Source organism: Hylobates moloch, unplaced genomic scaffold (genome assembly GCF_009828535.3).
Source record: "Hylobates moloch isolate HMO894 unplaced genomic scaffold, HMol_V3 SCAFFOLD_5, whole genome shotgun sequence".
NCBI lineage: Eukaryota > Metazoa > Chordata > Mammalia > Primates > Hylobatidae > Hylobates > Hylobates moloch.
The window spans coordinates 61305046-61323324 of record NW_026652280.1 but is presented as its reverse complement, the minus strand read 5'-3'; the positions used below and the strand labels follow the sequence as shown (position 1 = coordinate 61323324).

The 18279-nt window shown below is 42.0% G+C and overlaps 1 pseudogene; it reads left to right on the top strand.

The window, feature by feature from the left end:
* The first annotated feature begins 4 nt into the window (after positions 1–4).
* LOC116467806 (chromobox protein homolog 3-like) lies at positions 5–812 on the top strand (annotated as a pseudogene).
* The last annotated feature ends 17467 nt before the right edge of the window (positions 813–18279 follow it).

The following is an 18279-nucleotide window of genomic DNA, read 5'->3' as shown; positions in this document are numbered from 1 at the left end:
AAAAATGGCCTCCAGTAAAACTACAGTCGTCCTTTGGTATCCTTGGGAAATTGGTTTCTGGACCAGGACCCCCAGGGATAGGAAAATCCAAGGCTGCTGAAGTCCCTCATATAAAAGAGCAAAGTATTTGCATACAACCTACATACATCCTAGATTACTTATAATACCTAATACAATATAAATGCTATGTAAATGGTTGTTATACTGTATTGTTTTTCATTTGTTTTTTTTGTTTTATTGTGATTTTAAAATATGTTCTATCCTCAGTTGGTAGAATCCAGGGATGCGGAACCCGAGGATACTGAGGGCCACTGTACATTGCAAAAAAATGGGACAAAAGACTTAATGGAAAGGATATAAAAGCTGATGAAGCAGAGTCTGAGGATTTTGTGGTGGAAAAAGTACTACACCAAGGTGTGATGAATGGGAAGGTGGAATATTCCCTGAAGCGGAAAGGATTTACACTTGCTGACAATAATTGAGAATCTGAAGAAAACTTAGATTTTCCTGAGTTAATTGAACTATTTCTTAATCCTCAAAAATACTGGTAAAGGAAAAGATAGTACAAAAAGAAAATCTTTATCCAATAGTGAATCTGATGACAGCAAATGAAAGGGATGCTACTGAAAAACCAGGAGACTTTGCCAGAACTCTTGATCCTAGGCAAAGAATTGGTGCCGCAGACTGCAGTGAAGAATTAATGTTTCTAATGGAATGTAAAGATTCAGATGAGGCTGACTTGGTGCTGGCAAAGAGGCAAACACGAAGTGTCCTCAAATTGCAAATTATTTTTATGAAGAGAGACTAACTTGGCATTCCTGTCCAGAAAATGAAACTCAAAAATTGTTGCACTGCAGTATATTGCCATATAGTGTGTGTGTGTGTGTGTGTGTGTGTGTGTGTGTGTGTGTGTAAAACCTAGGTCTTGATTTTCTTATTAGTGTGAAATATTCTATTTTTTAAAAAATAGAGATAGAGTCTCACTGTGTTGCCCAGGTTGGTCTCGAACTCTGGGCTAAAGTGATCCTACTGCCTTGGCTTCCCAAAAGTGCTGGAACTACAGACGTGAGCCACCCTGCCTGGCCAGCTATTTTCTAATGAAATCTATTTTCTACTTAAAAATCTTGTTTTGAAGTAGAATCGAGAGAGTTTTTGGGGTTGGTTGGTTTTGGGGATTTGTTGGGGTTTTTTTCATCGATAGCACTTGTTACTTTTGAACAAGTAGAAAAAGCTTTCTGTAGCTGCTTCTTTTACCAGAAAAGAATATTTGATTCCATGGTATATTATTTCCTCTTTTCTAAGTGTTGGGAACATTTTCCGTAATCATTACTCAATCATAACTTGTGTTTAACCTATAATGCCTAAGGCTATACTGAATTTTTGTTTGTTTGTGTGTATGTAAATACGCACATACATAGTTGTGGTTTGTTTTTTTTTACATGAACTGAGAAATAGCATTTCACAATCATGGGTAAATTCAAGTTTTCTTCTGGAATGCCATTATTCTAAGCAGCCCAAGGAATAGATCACCTTAAGTTAAAATTTTTCCTAAAGACACAATGTTTCAAATTGAATAATTTGTAATTAGTTGGCCAAGTTAAATACAATGTAAACAATTTAAATTGGACAATTTAAAGAAGCCAAATCAGAGCTGGGCGCGGTGGCTCATGCCTGTAATCCCAGCACTTTGGGAGGCCAGGTGGGCGGATCACCTGAGGTCGGGAGTTCAAGACTAGCCTGACCAACATGGAGAAACTCCATCTCCACTAAAAATACAAAATTAGCCGGGCATGGTGGTGCATGCCTGTAATCTTAGCTACTTGGGAGGCTAAGGCAGGAGAATCACTTGAACCCAGGAGGCGGAGATTGCGGTGAGCTGAGATCACACCATTGCACTCCAGCCTGGGCAATAAGAGCAAAACTCCGTCTCAAAAAAAAGAAGCCAAGTCAGAGTCCATAATGTCTATAGCTATAGTCATATAAAAGCAACAGTTTATTTGCAAAACCTTCTAAAAGAAATTTTATCACCAACAACCTCCCCACTCAGATGAGGAAACCAGACAGATACTGATGTGGCTTTTTTTTTTTTTTTTTTTTTTGAGACAGGGTCTTGTTATGTTGCCAAGGATGGTGTGCAGTGGTGCACTTATAGCTAACTGCAGCCTTGAACTCCTGGGTTCAAGCAATCCTTCCGCCTCAGCCTCCCAAGTAGCTAGGACTACAGGCACATGCCACCACACCCAGCTAATTTTAAAATTTCTTTGTAGAGACAGGGTCTTGCTTTCTTTTCCAAGCTGCTCTAACTCTTGGCCTTGAGTGACCCTTCCATCTCAGCCTCCCAAAGTGCTGGGATTGCAGACATAAACCACCACTCTCAGCCCAATACTGGTGTGTTTTAATTAGCCAAGCAAGGCTTAGCTAAGTGGGCATTTAAAGGTTCCTTCTAAAGAGCCATTTGTTTACAAAAAGTTGAAAATCTTATGCTATATTGGCCAAAAGGTCATAATTCATGGAATGTCTTTGCTCATGAAACTAAATAGACGGTTAGAGATGTTGCTGTTTAAGACCTGGTGGCATACGTGGGTGAACAATTGCAATGTAAACTCTTGACTTTCATGCTTTTTCTTTACCTCAACCCATTCATTACATGTAGGCTCAATTATTTCACTATTTAGGTTACTGGTTCAGAAGAAGCCAGGAAAAACAATAACACTATAGTAATAAGAATGTTACCTGAGTGTGTATTGCTTACTTTCTTGTAGATACTGCTGAATAGTGATCAATACGTGGCTTTATATTTTTAAAAATAAAAATAACTTAGTGGCTTAAATAGGAATCATTTATTTGCTTGTGATCGACAATTTGGGCTAAGATCAGCTGAACAGATCTTCTGCTGGTCTCACTTGAGATCACTTCAACAGCTGCAATCACCTGGTAGCTTCACCAAGGCTGGATGGCTCACAATGGCCTCACTCACATGGCTGGAAGTTAGCTAAGGCTGTTGGTTGGAGCTTATTACCTGTTTGATTATGCTTTTATTTTGATTGTAAAGCACTGATTATTTTTCCTTCAAAAGTCCATGTAGTTAGGCCAAGGCAGGCGGATCACCTGAGGTCAGGAGTTCAAGACCAGTCTGACCAACATGGAGAAACTCCGTCTCTACTGAAAACACAAAATTAGCTGGGCGTGGTGGCACATGCCTGTAATCCCAGCTACTCCGAGGCTGAGGCAGGAGAATTGCTTGAACCCGGAAGGCGGAGGTTGCAGTGAGCTGAGATCGCACCCTTGCACTCCAGCCTGGGCAGCAGTGCGAGACTCCGTCTCAAAAAAAAAAAAAATAAAATAAAATCCATGTAGTTGATTTTTTCCTTATATATGAAAAATGGTACTTAGAATTTATTGAGTTCTTAAACTGCCAGTACCTCTACAAACACATTACATTTGCTTGTTCAGTCTGTTTCTACATTTTTATATCATGAAATATTTCATACATACAAAAGAGTATACATAATCTAAACGTCTGTGAAAAGACAAGCACATCTGTCTTAAAACCATTAACTTAAATAAAAGAGCATTACTGATACTTTCAAAGACCCCAGTAAGCCCCTTCCAAAATGACATCTCTCTACTACTGAAGTATTCTCTATTCTGAAATTTGTAGGTATTTGTTTTCCTTCTGTTTGTAATAAATTATTTAGTTTTTGAGTTTTTGAACTATGTGTACATATATACATTCTTCTGCTCATTTTTTATTCTTCATATTTGTAAGATTCAATAATGTTGATGCAAGTTACTGTAGTTCATTCTTTTTTTATTCTGTTTTACTGTTATATAGTATTTCTTGATACGAGTACAGCACTGTTTTTCCATTCTCCTATCAATGAACATTTAAATTATTTCCAGGTCTTTGGTTTCTTTGTCTGTTTGCTTTTACTTTTAAATCAAGCTTCTATGAATATGTGTCTGTTGTATCCTGATGTTCTTATGCAATGGATATAATATTGCATAGGTTATATATCAAGTGTCATAGAATATGGCCAATTTACACACTTACCTGATAATGCCAAATTATTTTCCAGCAGTATAGAAGACCTGCTGCTCCACTACCTTGTCAACACGTAGGAGTGTTTTACTTTTGAAAATTTTTGTCAATCTGGTAGATGTGAAATAGTACCTCATTGTGGTTGTAATTTGCACCTACCTCATTATAAATGAGATTGAGGCTGGGCGTGGTGGATCACACCTGTAATCTCAGCACTTTGTGAGGCCGAGGCAGGCAGATCAACTGAGGCTAGGAGTTCGAGACCAGCCTAGCCAACATGGCAAAACCCCGTCTCTACTAAAAATTCAAAAAATTAGCCAGTGTGCTGGCGCCTGCCTGTAATCCCAGCTACTTGGGAGGCTGAGGCACGAAAGTTGCTTTAGTCTGGGAGGGGTAAATTGCAGTAAACCGAGATTACACTGTTGCACTCCAGCCTGGATGACAGAGCAAGACTGTCTCAAAAAAAAAAAAAAAAAAAGATTGAGCACCTTTTCATATGTGTATTTCCTAATTGTGTTTCCTCTTCTATGAAATGCTTATTCATGGCTAGTGCCTTTTTTGTTGTTGTTGTTGTTTGAGATGGAGTCTGGCTCTGTGCCCAGGCTGGGGTGCAGTGGTGCAATCCCGGCTCACTGCAACTTCCGCCTCCCTGGTTCAAGCGATTCCCCTGCCTCAGCCTCCCAAGGAGCTGGAACTACAGGCACGCACCACCACACCCAGCTAATTTTGTATTTTTAGTAGAAAAATACGGGGTTTAGGCCAGGCGCAGTGGCTCACGCCTGTAATCCCAGCACTTTGGGAGGCCGAGGTGGGAGGATCACCTGAGGTCAGGAGTTCGAGACCAGCCTCAACATGGAGAAACCCTGTCTCTACTAAAAATACAAAATTAGCTGGGCGTGGTGGTGCATGCCTGTAATCCCAGCTACTCGGGAGGCTGAGGCAGGAGAGTTGCTTGAACCCGGGAGGCGGAGGTTGTGGTGAGCCGAGATCGCGCCATTGCACTCCAGCCTGGGCAACAAGAGCAAAACTCTGTCTTAAAAAAAAAAAAAGAAAAAGAAAAATACGGGGTTTCACCATTTTGGCCAGGATGGTTTCAATCTCTTGATCTCGTGATCTGCCCGCCTCGGCCTCCCAAAGTGTTGGGATTACAGGCGTGAGTGAGCCACCGCGCCCGGCCTTGTTTTTTTTTTTACACAGGGTCTTGCTCTGTTGCCTGGGCTGGAGTGCAGTGGCACAATCAGGCTCACTGCAGCCTCAGCCTCCTGGCTCAAGGTATTCTCCCACCTTAGCCTCCCAAGTAGCTGGGGCTACAGGTGTGGGCCACCACACCTGGCTAAATGTGCCCGTTTTTTGATGAAATTACTTGATTTTTCCTATTTTTTTTTAAAGTTCTCTACATATTGTGGATACTAAAATTTTGTTGGTTATGTCTATATAACATCTTTTCCCAGTTTGTGATTTGTAATTTCCCTTTCTTTGTGAGATCTTTTAATGAATGGTAGTTCTTGATCTTAGTATATTTGAACTTATCAAATTATTTCCATTATGATTTGTACTTTTTGGTCTCTAAGAATTCCTCTAATACAAAGGCATTTTCAAATTTTATTTTATTTTATTTATTTATTTATTTTGAGATGGAGTTTCACTCTCGTTGCCCAGGCTGGAGTGCAGTGTCACGATCTCAGCTCACTGCAACCTCCACCTCCCACGTTCAATCGATTCTCCTGCCTCAGCCTCCCAAGTAGCTGAGATTACAGGCGCCCACCACCACGCCCAGCTAATTTTTGTATTTTTAATAGAGATGGGGTTTCACCACGTTGGCCAGGCTGGTCTGGAACTCCTGACCTCAGGTGATCAACCCACCTTGGCCTCCCAAGGTGCTGGGATCACAGTCATGAGCCACAGTGCCTGGCCTCAAATTTTATTTTTGAAGTTTAAATTTTTCTATTAAAAACACTTAATGGCCAGGCATGGTGGCTCATTCCTGTAATCCCAGCACTTTGGGAGGCCAAGGAGGGCAGATCACCTCAGATCAGGAATTCGAGATCAGCCTGGCCAACATGGCAAAACCCGTCTCTACTAAAAATACAAAAATAGCTGGTCGTGGTGGTGCACGCCTGCAGTCCCAGCTAGTCAAGAAGCTGAGCAGGAGAATCATTTGAACCTGGGAGGCAGAAGTTGCAGTGAACCGAGATTGTGCCACTGCACTCCAGCCTGGGTGACAGAGACAGACTCCGTCTAAAAGAAAAAAAAAAAAATTAGTCCTTAAATTGTGCCAAGTTGGTTTTTATGTATTATACTAAAAGGGGCTCCCACTCCTGTTTTTTTTTTTTTCAAATTGTCTGATCATCATTTGTTGAATAGTCTATCTTTCCCTTGCTGTATTATGTGTGACTTTCTGTTACATACCAAGTTTCCATAAATGCATGCCTCTGTTCCTGGACTGTCTAGCCTGTTTTGTTGGTCAATTTTTAAATCCTCTCTACTAATACTACACTTCCTTAATTACTCTAGCTGTATTATATTTTGATGTCCACTGGAGCAAACCACCTCATCTTATTCCTTTTCCGGAGTGTCATGTAGTTGGTTTTGCTTTGTTTTTTTAATGCCATTGCTGCCTTAAAGATACGTGGTTGTTTTTTAGGTATCACTTGTGATAATTGCCTCCTCTTTTTGCTCAGTGCTTTCTCACACAAGAGACACTTAGAATTATGGTCAACTGTGTTTCCATAATAGTAATACCTGAGGTTCAATAAAAACCTGAGTACATCATAAGCTTTCTAAATTGACTAGTACTGCTTTGTATATTGCTTACCAAATGCTTAGTTGTGGTTGGAAAGCTGCTGTTTATTTCCACATCAACCTCATTATCAGATCCCACAACCCTTGATATTTCATACTGTTCATCATTACCCTATGCATTCTGATTCAATTACAGCGCTAATAGACCAGGTTCCCTAACAACACAGAGAGACCAAGTTTTTAAATCACTCACTGCTTATAGAAAATTTTCTCCTTCTTGGCTTTTCATGGGTTTCACCCAACTGAACTAAATAGGAAAACATGATTCTGCTAATTTCACTTGAATGTATACACACATGTGGCAGAAATTTTCAAGACAAATAAAATTGGGAACTTCTCCCCTGGCCACAAATTCTAAAAGTAAAATTGGCTCTCTGGACTAGAATAATGTATGGCTTTATCCTGTGACTTCCTCACCCCCTTGTATCCCAAATTGAGAAGCATGGCTCTTGGCAGTCAGAAGCAATAAAAAATTTTTATAAGCGGGTATGGCATAATAAGATCTATCCTACAAATAAAACTCTGGCAAGAGTGGAAAGGAGGGACACCATTTTGTGCATGCTTTATACCTTAGTTAGATGATAAAGTGACAGTTATTAAAGATCTATCATCATTCATCCATTCAGCAAACACATATTGTGTAGATATTGAGATAACAAATTGAAGTCTGTATCCTCATGGTGCTCACTTTCTATAGGGGGAGACAGAAAAAAATTAACAAATATACAGAATGTCAGATGGAGATCAATGTGCTGTGGAGAAAAATAAAGGATGCAGAGTGCTAGGGGCTGGATGGTCACACTTTGATATAAAGTCAGAGAAGATCTCTCTGATAAGGTGACACTGTTAAGATGTCTTTCTTAAGTTGAGCAGAAAGCTAAAGGAAGTAAAGGAGCAAGTTGTGTAACAATCTAGGAGACAAGTGTTCCTGGCAGAGGGAAAACAAGTGCAAAGATCAGAGTTTTGGAAGGATGATGTTGTAATACAGTTACAGAGAAGGCGATCAGAGAGATCAATGGGGAAGAGTGGGAATTATGTGAAGAAAAGATCATGCAGGGCCTCGGAGGCCATTGCGATAACTTTGGCATTCACCTGGAATGACATGGGATGTGTTGGGAGACTTGGAGTAGAGGTGTGGTATGGTCTGACATATTTTTACAGAGAACTACTCTGACTGCTCTATTGAAGATGCACTGTCAGGGGCCAAATGCACAGGCCAGCCTACCTGTTAAGAAGCTGATTCAATAATCCAGGCACAAGATAGTGAGGACATGAGCTGGGCTGGCAGTGGTGGAGCTGAGCAGAAGGGGTCAGATTTTTTTTTGTTTTGTTTTGTTTTGTTTTTTTTTGAGACGGAGTCTCGCTGTGTCACCCAGGCTGGAGTGCAGTGGCGCGATCTCGGCTCACTGCAAGCTCCGCCTCCCGGGTTCACGCCATTCTCCTGCCTCAGCCTCTCCGAGTAGCTGGGACTACAGGCGCCCGCCACCACGCCCGGCTAATTTTTTGTATTTTTAGTAGAGACGGGGTTTCACCGTGGTCTCGATCTCCTGACCTCGTGATCCGCCCGTCTCGGCCTCCCAAAGTGCTGGGATTACAAGCGTGAGCCACCGAGGGGTCAGATTTTTAAGGCGCAACTGACAGATGCATTAATGGATCAAATGCGGGGTATATGAAAAAGATAGTAGTTAAGCCAATCTCCAAAATCTGTGGTTCCCGGGGAAGTATTGTGCATACTTGCATATTTTTGGCTATCCAGCATCTCAGTCCCTTCCGATGTTTGGGGGATTCCCCATCATATAAATCTGAGGGGCAGACAGAGCCCACCTCCTACTGAAGGGGGCCAGATGCTCCTTTTTCCAGTCTCCCCTGCAGTCGAGATGTATGCACATGAATAGGACTCAGTCTATCAGAGATTGATGGGGCAGTAGCACTAGTTTCCAGTTTGTGGAGGCAACAGAGGCACACGTACCTTAGGGTGGAATGGTGTTAGCTGTGCAAGGGACAGGTAGCAGTGGTATCCCCATGGAACCAGTTCATGATTTTAGCTATGCTTCTGACTATGTAGCTTTCAAGTCAGATTGGCCAAACTCCCAGCAAAGCCACAAGCTACCCAATTTCCTAGCCACAAATATTTCTACTTTTAAAGGAACCAGAGGTGGTTTCTTTTCCTTGTAACTAAACACCCTGATTTGTCCACCAAGGACTGATATTCTACTGTGAATGTTGTCATAATGATAACTGTCATTCATTGAGTGAGCAAGGCACTTATTTCAACGAATTCTATTAGATGAATATTCCTGTTTGAGAAGTGAGGACACTGAGATGTAAAGGACAAATCATCAGGCCAGGCACAGTGGCTCACGCCTGGAATCCCAGCACTTTGGGAGGCTGAGGTGGGCAGATCACTTAATCTCAGGAGTTCGAGACCAGCCTGGCCAACATGGCGAAACCCTGTCTCTACTAAAAATACAAAAATTAGCCGGGCATGGTGGCTCGTGCCTGTAACCCCATCTACTTTGGGGGCTGAGGCAGGAGCATCACTTGAGCCCGGGAGATGGAGGTTGCAGTGAGCCGAGATTGCGCCACCGCACTCCAGCCGGGCGACAGAGCGAGACTCCGTCTCAAAAAAAAAAAAAAAATCTAAGTTTATTTGGCTCCAAAGCTTGGACACTACAAATAACCTCATCTGGGGTTCATAAAATATGAACTGAGCCATTTTTACATTAATTCAGCTTTCTCTATGCCTTATATATATGTATTCACAACAAATTCTCAACTTTCCTTGAAATCCTCTGAAACTATGTATAGGACTTAATGCTGAAATATTAAGATATATCATTGTTTCGAAAAAATTATCATAGTCTGATGAGGGCCATAAATCAAGTTCAAAATAAATTCTAATATTTGTTAGTATTGTTTGAAATTTGGGCAAAATTAGTTAAGTTTTTTCTGAATTTCAGTTTTAATAGGCCTTGTTTTGGTCAATTAGAAGATAGAGGCAAAGTGCTTTATCAGTAAATATACTGAGCTCATTCTCAGAAGGTATCTATTACCGGAAACATTAAATACTGTGGTTGATTGAAACACTTATTTTCATGCTATTTTAAATAATTAGACAGCTATAGTTCCCTAAGGATGAGGGATTTCAATATTTGAAACATGCTGCTGGAAAATAACGTGATGCTTGCCAACAAGAGGTGTGACTATGAAGAAATGAAACTGATTATCAGAAAAGAAACTGAAACTGTGGTTTGTGAGCCTAGAGAAGCACTCAGAGGAGGGGTGTGTTATTTATTTGCACAGCATTAAAGAGGCAACATGGTGTTAGGGACAAGTAAATTGAGCTGGGAGTGAGGACCTGTGCTCCCAGGTGCCAAACCTAATCCCTTTCTAGCTAGCTATGCAACAAAGGGCAATTCAATGAGCACTGAACACAAGATTGAAAAGACAGATTAAAAATAAAAAAAAGGCACAAAAACAGAAATAATTGTGACACTTTATTAGAAGTATTCATTCATTGCCTGGGCACACTGGCTCACACCTGTAATCCCAGCACTTTGGGAGGCTGTGGGTGGACCACGAGGTCAGGAGTTCAAGACCAGCCTGGCCAACATGGTGAAACCCTGTCTCTACTAAAAATACAAAAATTAGCCAGGCGTGGTGGCAGGTGCCTGTAATCCCAGCTACTCAGGAGGGTGAGGCAGAGAATTGCCTGAACCCAGGAGGCGGAGGTTGCAGTGAGCCGAGATCACACCACCGCACTCCAGCCTGGGTGACAGAGCAGGACTCCGTCTCAAAAAAAAAAAGAAATGTTTATTTATTTATTCATTAACTCATTCAGCACTTGTCGATCAAAAACCTACTGTGGGCCAGGCACTGGAGCTTCAAAGATGAACAAGAAAAAGGGCCCCCCACCAAAGAGCAGACCGCCTGGGGAATAATGACTGGAGACTCTCTGCTGTCGTCTCCAGCCTCCCGCAGGACTGACATCGGCACCTCCCTTCAACAGAATTCCCTCTCCCCTTTCTTTGGCCCTGCCCAGATCTTTCCTCCTCTACCAATCGCCTCCATACACCTTTAGTTTAACTGGCTCAATTTAAACATTATTTCCCCAAATAAGACCTTCCTGTCCTGCACTGCCTTCTCCACCCTGTCTTCACCCACACCCACACCTGTGGGCCGGAATGATCTTCAGAAACCTTAAACCCTAAAGATGGTATTGTGTTTCCCATTCTGCAAATAAAGTAAACATAAAAACAATACAGAAATGTAAAATAGGCTGGGTGTGGTGGCTCACGGCTGTGTAATCCCAGCACTTTGGGAGGCTGAGGCCAGCGAATCACTTGAGGTCAGGAGTCCAAGACCAGCCTGGCCAACACAATGAAACTCCATCTCTACTAAAAATACAAAAATTAGCCAGGTGTGGTGGCACGCGCCTGTAATCTCAGCTACTCGGGAGGCTGAGGCAGGAAAATCTCTTGAGCCTGGGAGGTGGAGGTTGCGGTGAGCCAAGATCATGCCACTACACTCTAGCCTGGGTGATGGAGCGAGACTCTGTCTCAAAAAAAAAAAAAAGTATAAAATAAGTAAAACTATATATAAACCTGCTCTCCAGATATTCTAAACCGTGGATAATCTAATGTAATTTGTCATCTTTATGGTGGAAGTACTTGTGTACCTATAACTTTTGCATACACATTCATAGTTTGCATCGATTTCCTGAAGTCCCTGAAGTCCCATGGTCCCCAGATCAAGAGCCCTGATTCTAAAATTCCATTTATCCCTGAATTAAGGAGACAGATCTCTGAAGTTCCTGGAGTCATCTTAAAGATTTTGTACTTTGTTGGAACTCAAGAGGCTCAGGCAGAAGGATTGCTCGAGTCCAGGAGTTTGAGGCTGTAGTGAGCTATGATCACGCCACTGCACTGCAGCCTGGGAGACAGAGTGAGACCCTGTTTCTAAAAAAAGAGAGATTTATTGTACAACACGGTGACTATAGTTAATAACAATATATTGTAGTCTTGAAAATTGCTAAGAGAATAGATTTTAAGTGTTCTCACCACAAAAAATGAGAGTATGTGAGGTAATACATATGATAATTAATTAGCTTGACTTAGCCATTCCACGATGTATGCATACTTCAAAACAACATGTTATACACTGAATGTTTACGATCATATATATTTAAGTTGTATATAATAATATATACAATTTTTATTTGTCAATTAAAATAATAAGAAAAGAAAATATTTTAAATACAAAATATATTTTAAGTAAAAATAATAGAAAATAAAAATAATAGCATAAAAAATAGGAGGGATTATGACTGTATTATGGACAGATGTGAAAGACTTTTAGGAAATGAAATTGACAGATCCTGGATAAAAAAGTGGGGAGAGGGCTGGGCACGATGACTCACGCCTATAATCCCAGCATTTTGGGAGGCTGAGGCAGGTGGATCACAAGGTGAGGAGTCCAAGACCAGCCTGGCCAAGATGGTGAAATCCCGTCTCTACTAAAAATACAAAAATTAGCCGGACATGGTGGCGGGTGCCTGTAATCTCAGCTACTCGGGAGGCTGAGGCAGATAATTGCTTGAACCCGGGAGATGGAGGTTGCAGTGAGCTGAGATCGTGCCACTGCACTCCAGCCTGGGCGGCAGAACAAGACTCTGTCTAAAAAAAAAAAAAAAAGTGAGCAGAGGTAGGAATCACGGATGACTCCCAAGTTTAGGGTTTAGGTCACTGGGTAGATGATGATGCTTTCACTGAGCTGGGGGAGAGAACTGCTACTACTGCAATAAAAGGTATTCCTAAGAGCACAGTACAGAGGGTTGGAAGAGAGTGCCACAGGGATCCTCAGGAGACTTCTGCATTTAGAGGAGGAAAGAGGTTCTCATAATGAAAATAATAAGTATGTAAGGTAATGCGTATAGTAATTAGCTTGATCTACCCACTCCAGTATGATATGTATAAATATTTTGAAACATCCTGTTGTACACAATAAATATATACAATTTTTATTTGTCAGTTTAAAAATATGTATTATTTTAAAAAGCCTAATTCCACTCTGAAAATTAAAAACAGAAGAAAAAGAGACAAGGAAAGAGAAACTTTACTTGCTGTCAGTATAAGTGTGTCAGACTTCTTTCTGAGGAAGCCAGAAAGAGTGGCTCAGCAAATTCAAAATACAAGTACTTAAATGGAAAGAAAGACAAAATTATCAGGGCACTAAGTTTATATCAGCCTGTTGAAGGTGAGGAAAAAAGCCACTTACTCATACAGGTATCATATATGCAAAAATCATTCATGTTGGCCAGGCATGGTGGCTCACAACTGTAAACCCAGCACTTTGGAAGGCTAAAATGGGTGGATTGCTTGAGCCTAGGAGTTCAAGACCAGCCTGGGCAACATGGCAAAACCCCTTCTCTATAACAAAGTACAAACATTAGCCAGGTATGGTGGCACACATCTGTAGTCTCAGCTACTGAGGTGGGAGGATCGCTTGAGCCCAGGAGGTCGAGGCTGCAGTGAGCCATGATTGTGCCACCACACTCCAGCCTGAGCGACAGAGTGAGACCCCGTCTCCAAAAAATCAAAAAAAAAAAAAAGAAAAAGATCATTCATGTCTTTAGACATCAGCATAGCAAAAGCCAGGGACAGCATTATTTAGAGAATCCAGGCTCACTGCAAATTTTTTAGAGTTTATTATTTTGGAGACCAGAACCAGTCAGGATGACCCTATTCTTTTAAGCTTTTCTTAAGAATGTGAAGTGGTTTGATTTTGTTCCTATCTATAGTATGTGATGTGCTTAATCATACTGGAAGCAGAACAAAGTGTTGAGTTTTGCTTCTATAGGAGATTAGCAATGGCATAAGGCATGTGGAGGGAAGGAAAGGAGAGAGGGAAGGACGGACTGACCATACAGAGACATAGAGTTGGGTGTGCATGGCATGCATGTGTAACAAAGAGCAAGTATAAACTATTATTGGGGCTCCTGTGAGTTTGTGTCATCACTCAGGTGTCCAGGCCTCATTAGGCCACATAGCAGACTGATCAGTAATTTCCAACCTTTCATTTGGGCTCCAGATGAAATAGTGATGAGGAGTCTTTGTAGAACTTGGAGAAGGTAGAACTGAAACTCAAGGGAGATCCTCTAAAATGGTTACAGAAGGTATTGTCTAGTTCAAAGAAGATCACTTTCGTAAGGATTTAACAATAGTCCAAGTTGAAAACCTCAGGCTTCATCTGTTGGCAAATAATACATAAGGTATTTCTAGGCTACTCCAGAGAGAAAGAGTCAAAGTCTGCAGGAAATCACTAGCTCCTGCAATATCAATCAAATTAAAACTCCACAATTGGCAATAGATGGGGAATTTACACATGGGCTCTGTAGAATAGCTAGACTTTGAAGCCCCGATCTTCCCTTTGGGGTCCCTTTCTATTGCTATCACTGGCAACTCCTTTTTTGTAAATTCTATTACTTCTTTTTTTGTGGTGGGGAGGGGATCTCACTCTGTTGCCTAGGCTGGAGTGCAATGGTGCAATCACAGCTCACTGCAGCCTCCACCTCCCTGGGCTCAGGAGATTCTCTCACCTCAGCCTCCCTAGTAGCCCAAACTACAGATGCCCACCACTATGCCTGGCTAATTTTTGTATTTTTTGTAGAGACGGAGTTTTGCCATGTTGCCCAGGCTAGTCTCGAACTCCTGACCTTGGGCAATGCATTCGCCTCAGCCTCCCAAAGTGCTGGGATTACAGGTGTGAGCCACCACGCCCGGCCACTATCACCTTTTGTGAACATACATCCCCACCTTAATTCCTGGCAGCATAGTAGAGACTTTGCTGGGTGTTCAGACTATAGTATGCATAAGAATAACCTGTACTGTGTGTTTAAAATACAAATTCCTGGGTTCCACACCCAGGTATTAATATTTTGAATCAGTCAAATATGAGACTGAGAATGTATATTTTTAACAACTTTCATGTGGTTCTGACAGATATAGTTCAAACACCACATTTTGAGAAACACTGAACCAAATGGGACAAAAAAGGTGACGGATATAGAAAAGAATATATTGAAGCCGATCTGAAAAGGCTACATACTGAATGATGTCAAGTATATGACATTTCTGGAAAAGGCAAAACTATGGAGACAGGAAAATGATCAGTGGTTGCCCAAGGGCTGCAAAGAGGGAGGGATGAGCAGGAAAACCACAGAGGATTTTTAGGGCAGTGAAATTATTCTGTCTGATACCATAGTGGTGAATATATGTCACTTATACATTTGTCCAAACCCACTGAATGTGCAACATGAAGAGTGAACCCTTATGTAAACTAGGGACATTCGGTGGTTATGATCTATCTGCATAGATTCCCTCACTGTAACACATGCACTGCTCTCTGGTGGGCAATGTTGAAAACCAGGGAGCTGGCATGTGTGGGGGCAAGGGGTACCTGTCTTTCCATTTTGCTGTGAACCCAAAACTGTTCTAAAAACATAGTCTCTCTCTCTCTCTGTTTTTTTTTTTAGATGGAGTCTCGCTTGGTCGTCCAGGCTGGAGTGCGGTGGCGCAATCTCGGCTCACTGCAAGCTCCGCCTCCCGGCTTCATGCCATTCTCCTGCCTCAGCCTCCCAAGTAGCTGGGACTACAGGCGCCCGCCACCACGCCCTGCGAATTTTTTTGTGTTTTTAGTAGAGACGGGGTTTCATCATTTTAGCCAGGATGGTCTCTATCTCCTGACCTTGTGATCCGCCCGCCTCGGCCTCCCAAAGTGCCGGGATTACAGACGTGAGCCACCACGCCCGGGCTAAATTTCCATTTCTTATCTAAGTTTCACTTTCTTTAGAGAGAAATAATCTCTTCTCTAAAACTATATTACTCATCCTCCCCTTACAAAGCAATTGGCCGGTTCTAGAGTTAGAATGCAACATCCCCACACAGACCATATAGCACACAGGTCATTAGCCATCCACAACCACATCAATTATGAAAAATAAGGACACTTTTTATTTGTCACATTCCTCAAAATGTGTATTTTTCAGTTCTAAATATCCCTATTAATAGTTAATTTAAGTCCGGGCACGATGGCTCACGCCTGTAATCTCAGCACTTTGGGAGGCTGAGGCGGGCGGATCACTTGAGGTCAGGAGTTTGAGACCAGTCTGGCCAACATGGCGAAACCCTGTCTCAACTAAAAATACAAAAATTAGCTGGGCGTGGTGGCACGCACCTGTAATGCCAGCTACTTGGGAGACTGAGGCAGGAGAATCACTTGAACCGGGGAAGTGGAAGTTGCAGTGAGCTGAGATTGTGCCATTGCACTCCAGCCTGGGCGACAGAGCGAGACTCTCTGCCAAGAAAAAAAAAAATGTTAATTCAAGCTGACATTTGCCAAGCCTGGGCCAGTTCCTCCTCACAGACTGTACTCTGGCTTGATGTGAATCTGACTCCCGTAATTGCCCCGTGCTGTCCTGTGGGACATGATTCCCGATACTTCTGAGATGTGATTTAGAAAACGAATACTTCTCCAAAGGAAACAATGAATTTGCAGAGATAAAACTGCCTAAATCATGCTGATTATGCTGCACAAAGAGAACCAAGCCCTCCCCATTCCCAATCATATGTATAGGAAATGTAGACTTTTTCAAGGCAGTTAGCAGGAACAAAATATGCGCAAAGACTCTGTTTTCATGTTTTTGTACTTTAGTTTTGTATTAGATGTTTCCTGCTTCTACAGCTGTTGGGTGTGTCCCTCCTCCTGTTCCGGTGATGTAAACCTAAAAAAAAAAAAAAAAAAAAAAAAAAAGCTTCTCAAAAAAGAATGAAGAAGTAAACACATGCACACCACACACACACACTGAATATTTTAGATTCCCTGTTACATCAGCCCTTTTCATTTTAGAGAATGTTTTTGCCTCACATGTGCAAAACTAAATTTGTCCAACCTTGTTGCTTTTTCAGAAGAAAAGGAAGTATACACTCATGTATTGTCTCCAGCTTTGCCAGCCTAAGAGAAAAACTGCTTGTAACTCAAAGCCAAATCCTCAAGGTGTTCTCGCTCAAAGCCAACCACAACAGGAAGGGGAAGTACACAATATCTTACACTTTATATAATTTTGCTGTTCTCTCCTCATGTCCCTACATCTGTCACACATCTCTAAATCTTCTTACAGGGTAGAGCATCCTTGAAATGCAGGAAACAGCTTCTGGATATCCAATGTAGGGCTCCCCTTAGATTTTTCACAGCGGCCAAGCAGCCTCCTATCTGCATAAAAGTCAAAGTCCCCATTTTCCTCTGCTGTGGTTGAAATTTTCACTGAGTGCTCCTCTGCAACTACAGTCCTACTGAGCCTTTTCTATGGCCTTCTACGCAGCCAAGTTACTTTCCCCAAACAGGACACTTAATTCTAATCAGAGCTTGAGAAACTCTGCCAGCAGTCAGACTGTGATAAACAATGTTTTCAACAGGACACAGAAAGGCCAAAAGAACAATGTTTCTAACCAAACATAATTAATGCTATACTATAGTATAGCATCCCCTGCCCCACCACACCACACCCTTGCTTACTATACCTATTTGATGGAACTCCCCAAGTTCCTTTTCTTTGCCCCAGGATAGAGTTTGCCTTAAGGAAAGACATCAAGATAATGCTGGTCTTGGCTCCCAGTTACCCAGTTACTCCTTTCTTTCCATGCACAGATTGAGAGCATCCACCACCAGGCGACTTTTTTGTCTGTCCTGCTGGTCACCCTCCATCAGGGGATTTTGCTGGAAGTGCCAGCCTTTCCTAGCCCTTTCCAGGCCTCCACAGCCAGTTCTGTTTCTAGCCTGACTCAATTCCACATCTTTCCTCCCTCTCCTGAAAATGGACAATTTTGAGTAACCACCTGTTTCACTTCTCCGTATCCCTCTTTCAGGATGTGAGGCATGAAGATGCGGGTGTGAAAGTAGATCTCAAATTCCTTTTCAAGGATCCAAATAACTTGGTCCTTGACCCTCCTGGTGCCTAGAAAACCAACTCTCTCCAATAGACCTACTCTCATCTTCCCTACTCCAAAGCTGTCGGATACCCAGGGAATCCATTTTACAACCATTTCATTTGTCTCCCAGCATTTTGGTGGAATTTTGCATTCTTTTTCCTTGTGAACAATATACTTAAGTGCCTGGGCAACTAACTTAGTCTCTAATTTGTAGAGAGTAGATCCTCTTCCTACTTCTAAGGCTGAAAGATAAAAAGGGAGTAATTTTCCCCACCATTCCATCCCTCTGCTGGGATGCTGGTCTAGTTTGTATCCTCTTCGAGTTCCCTAGGGTGGACCCATGTCTTCTAGCAAACAGACTGGCTTCTTCATCACTGATGTTTTCCTCTTTTCTCAGGAGTGGGAAGAGACATCGATGGAGGGCTACTCATTACCCTCCCCTCCTCCACA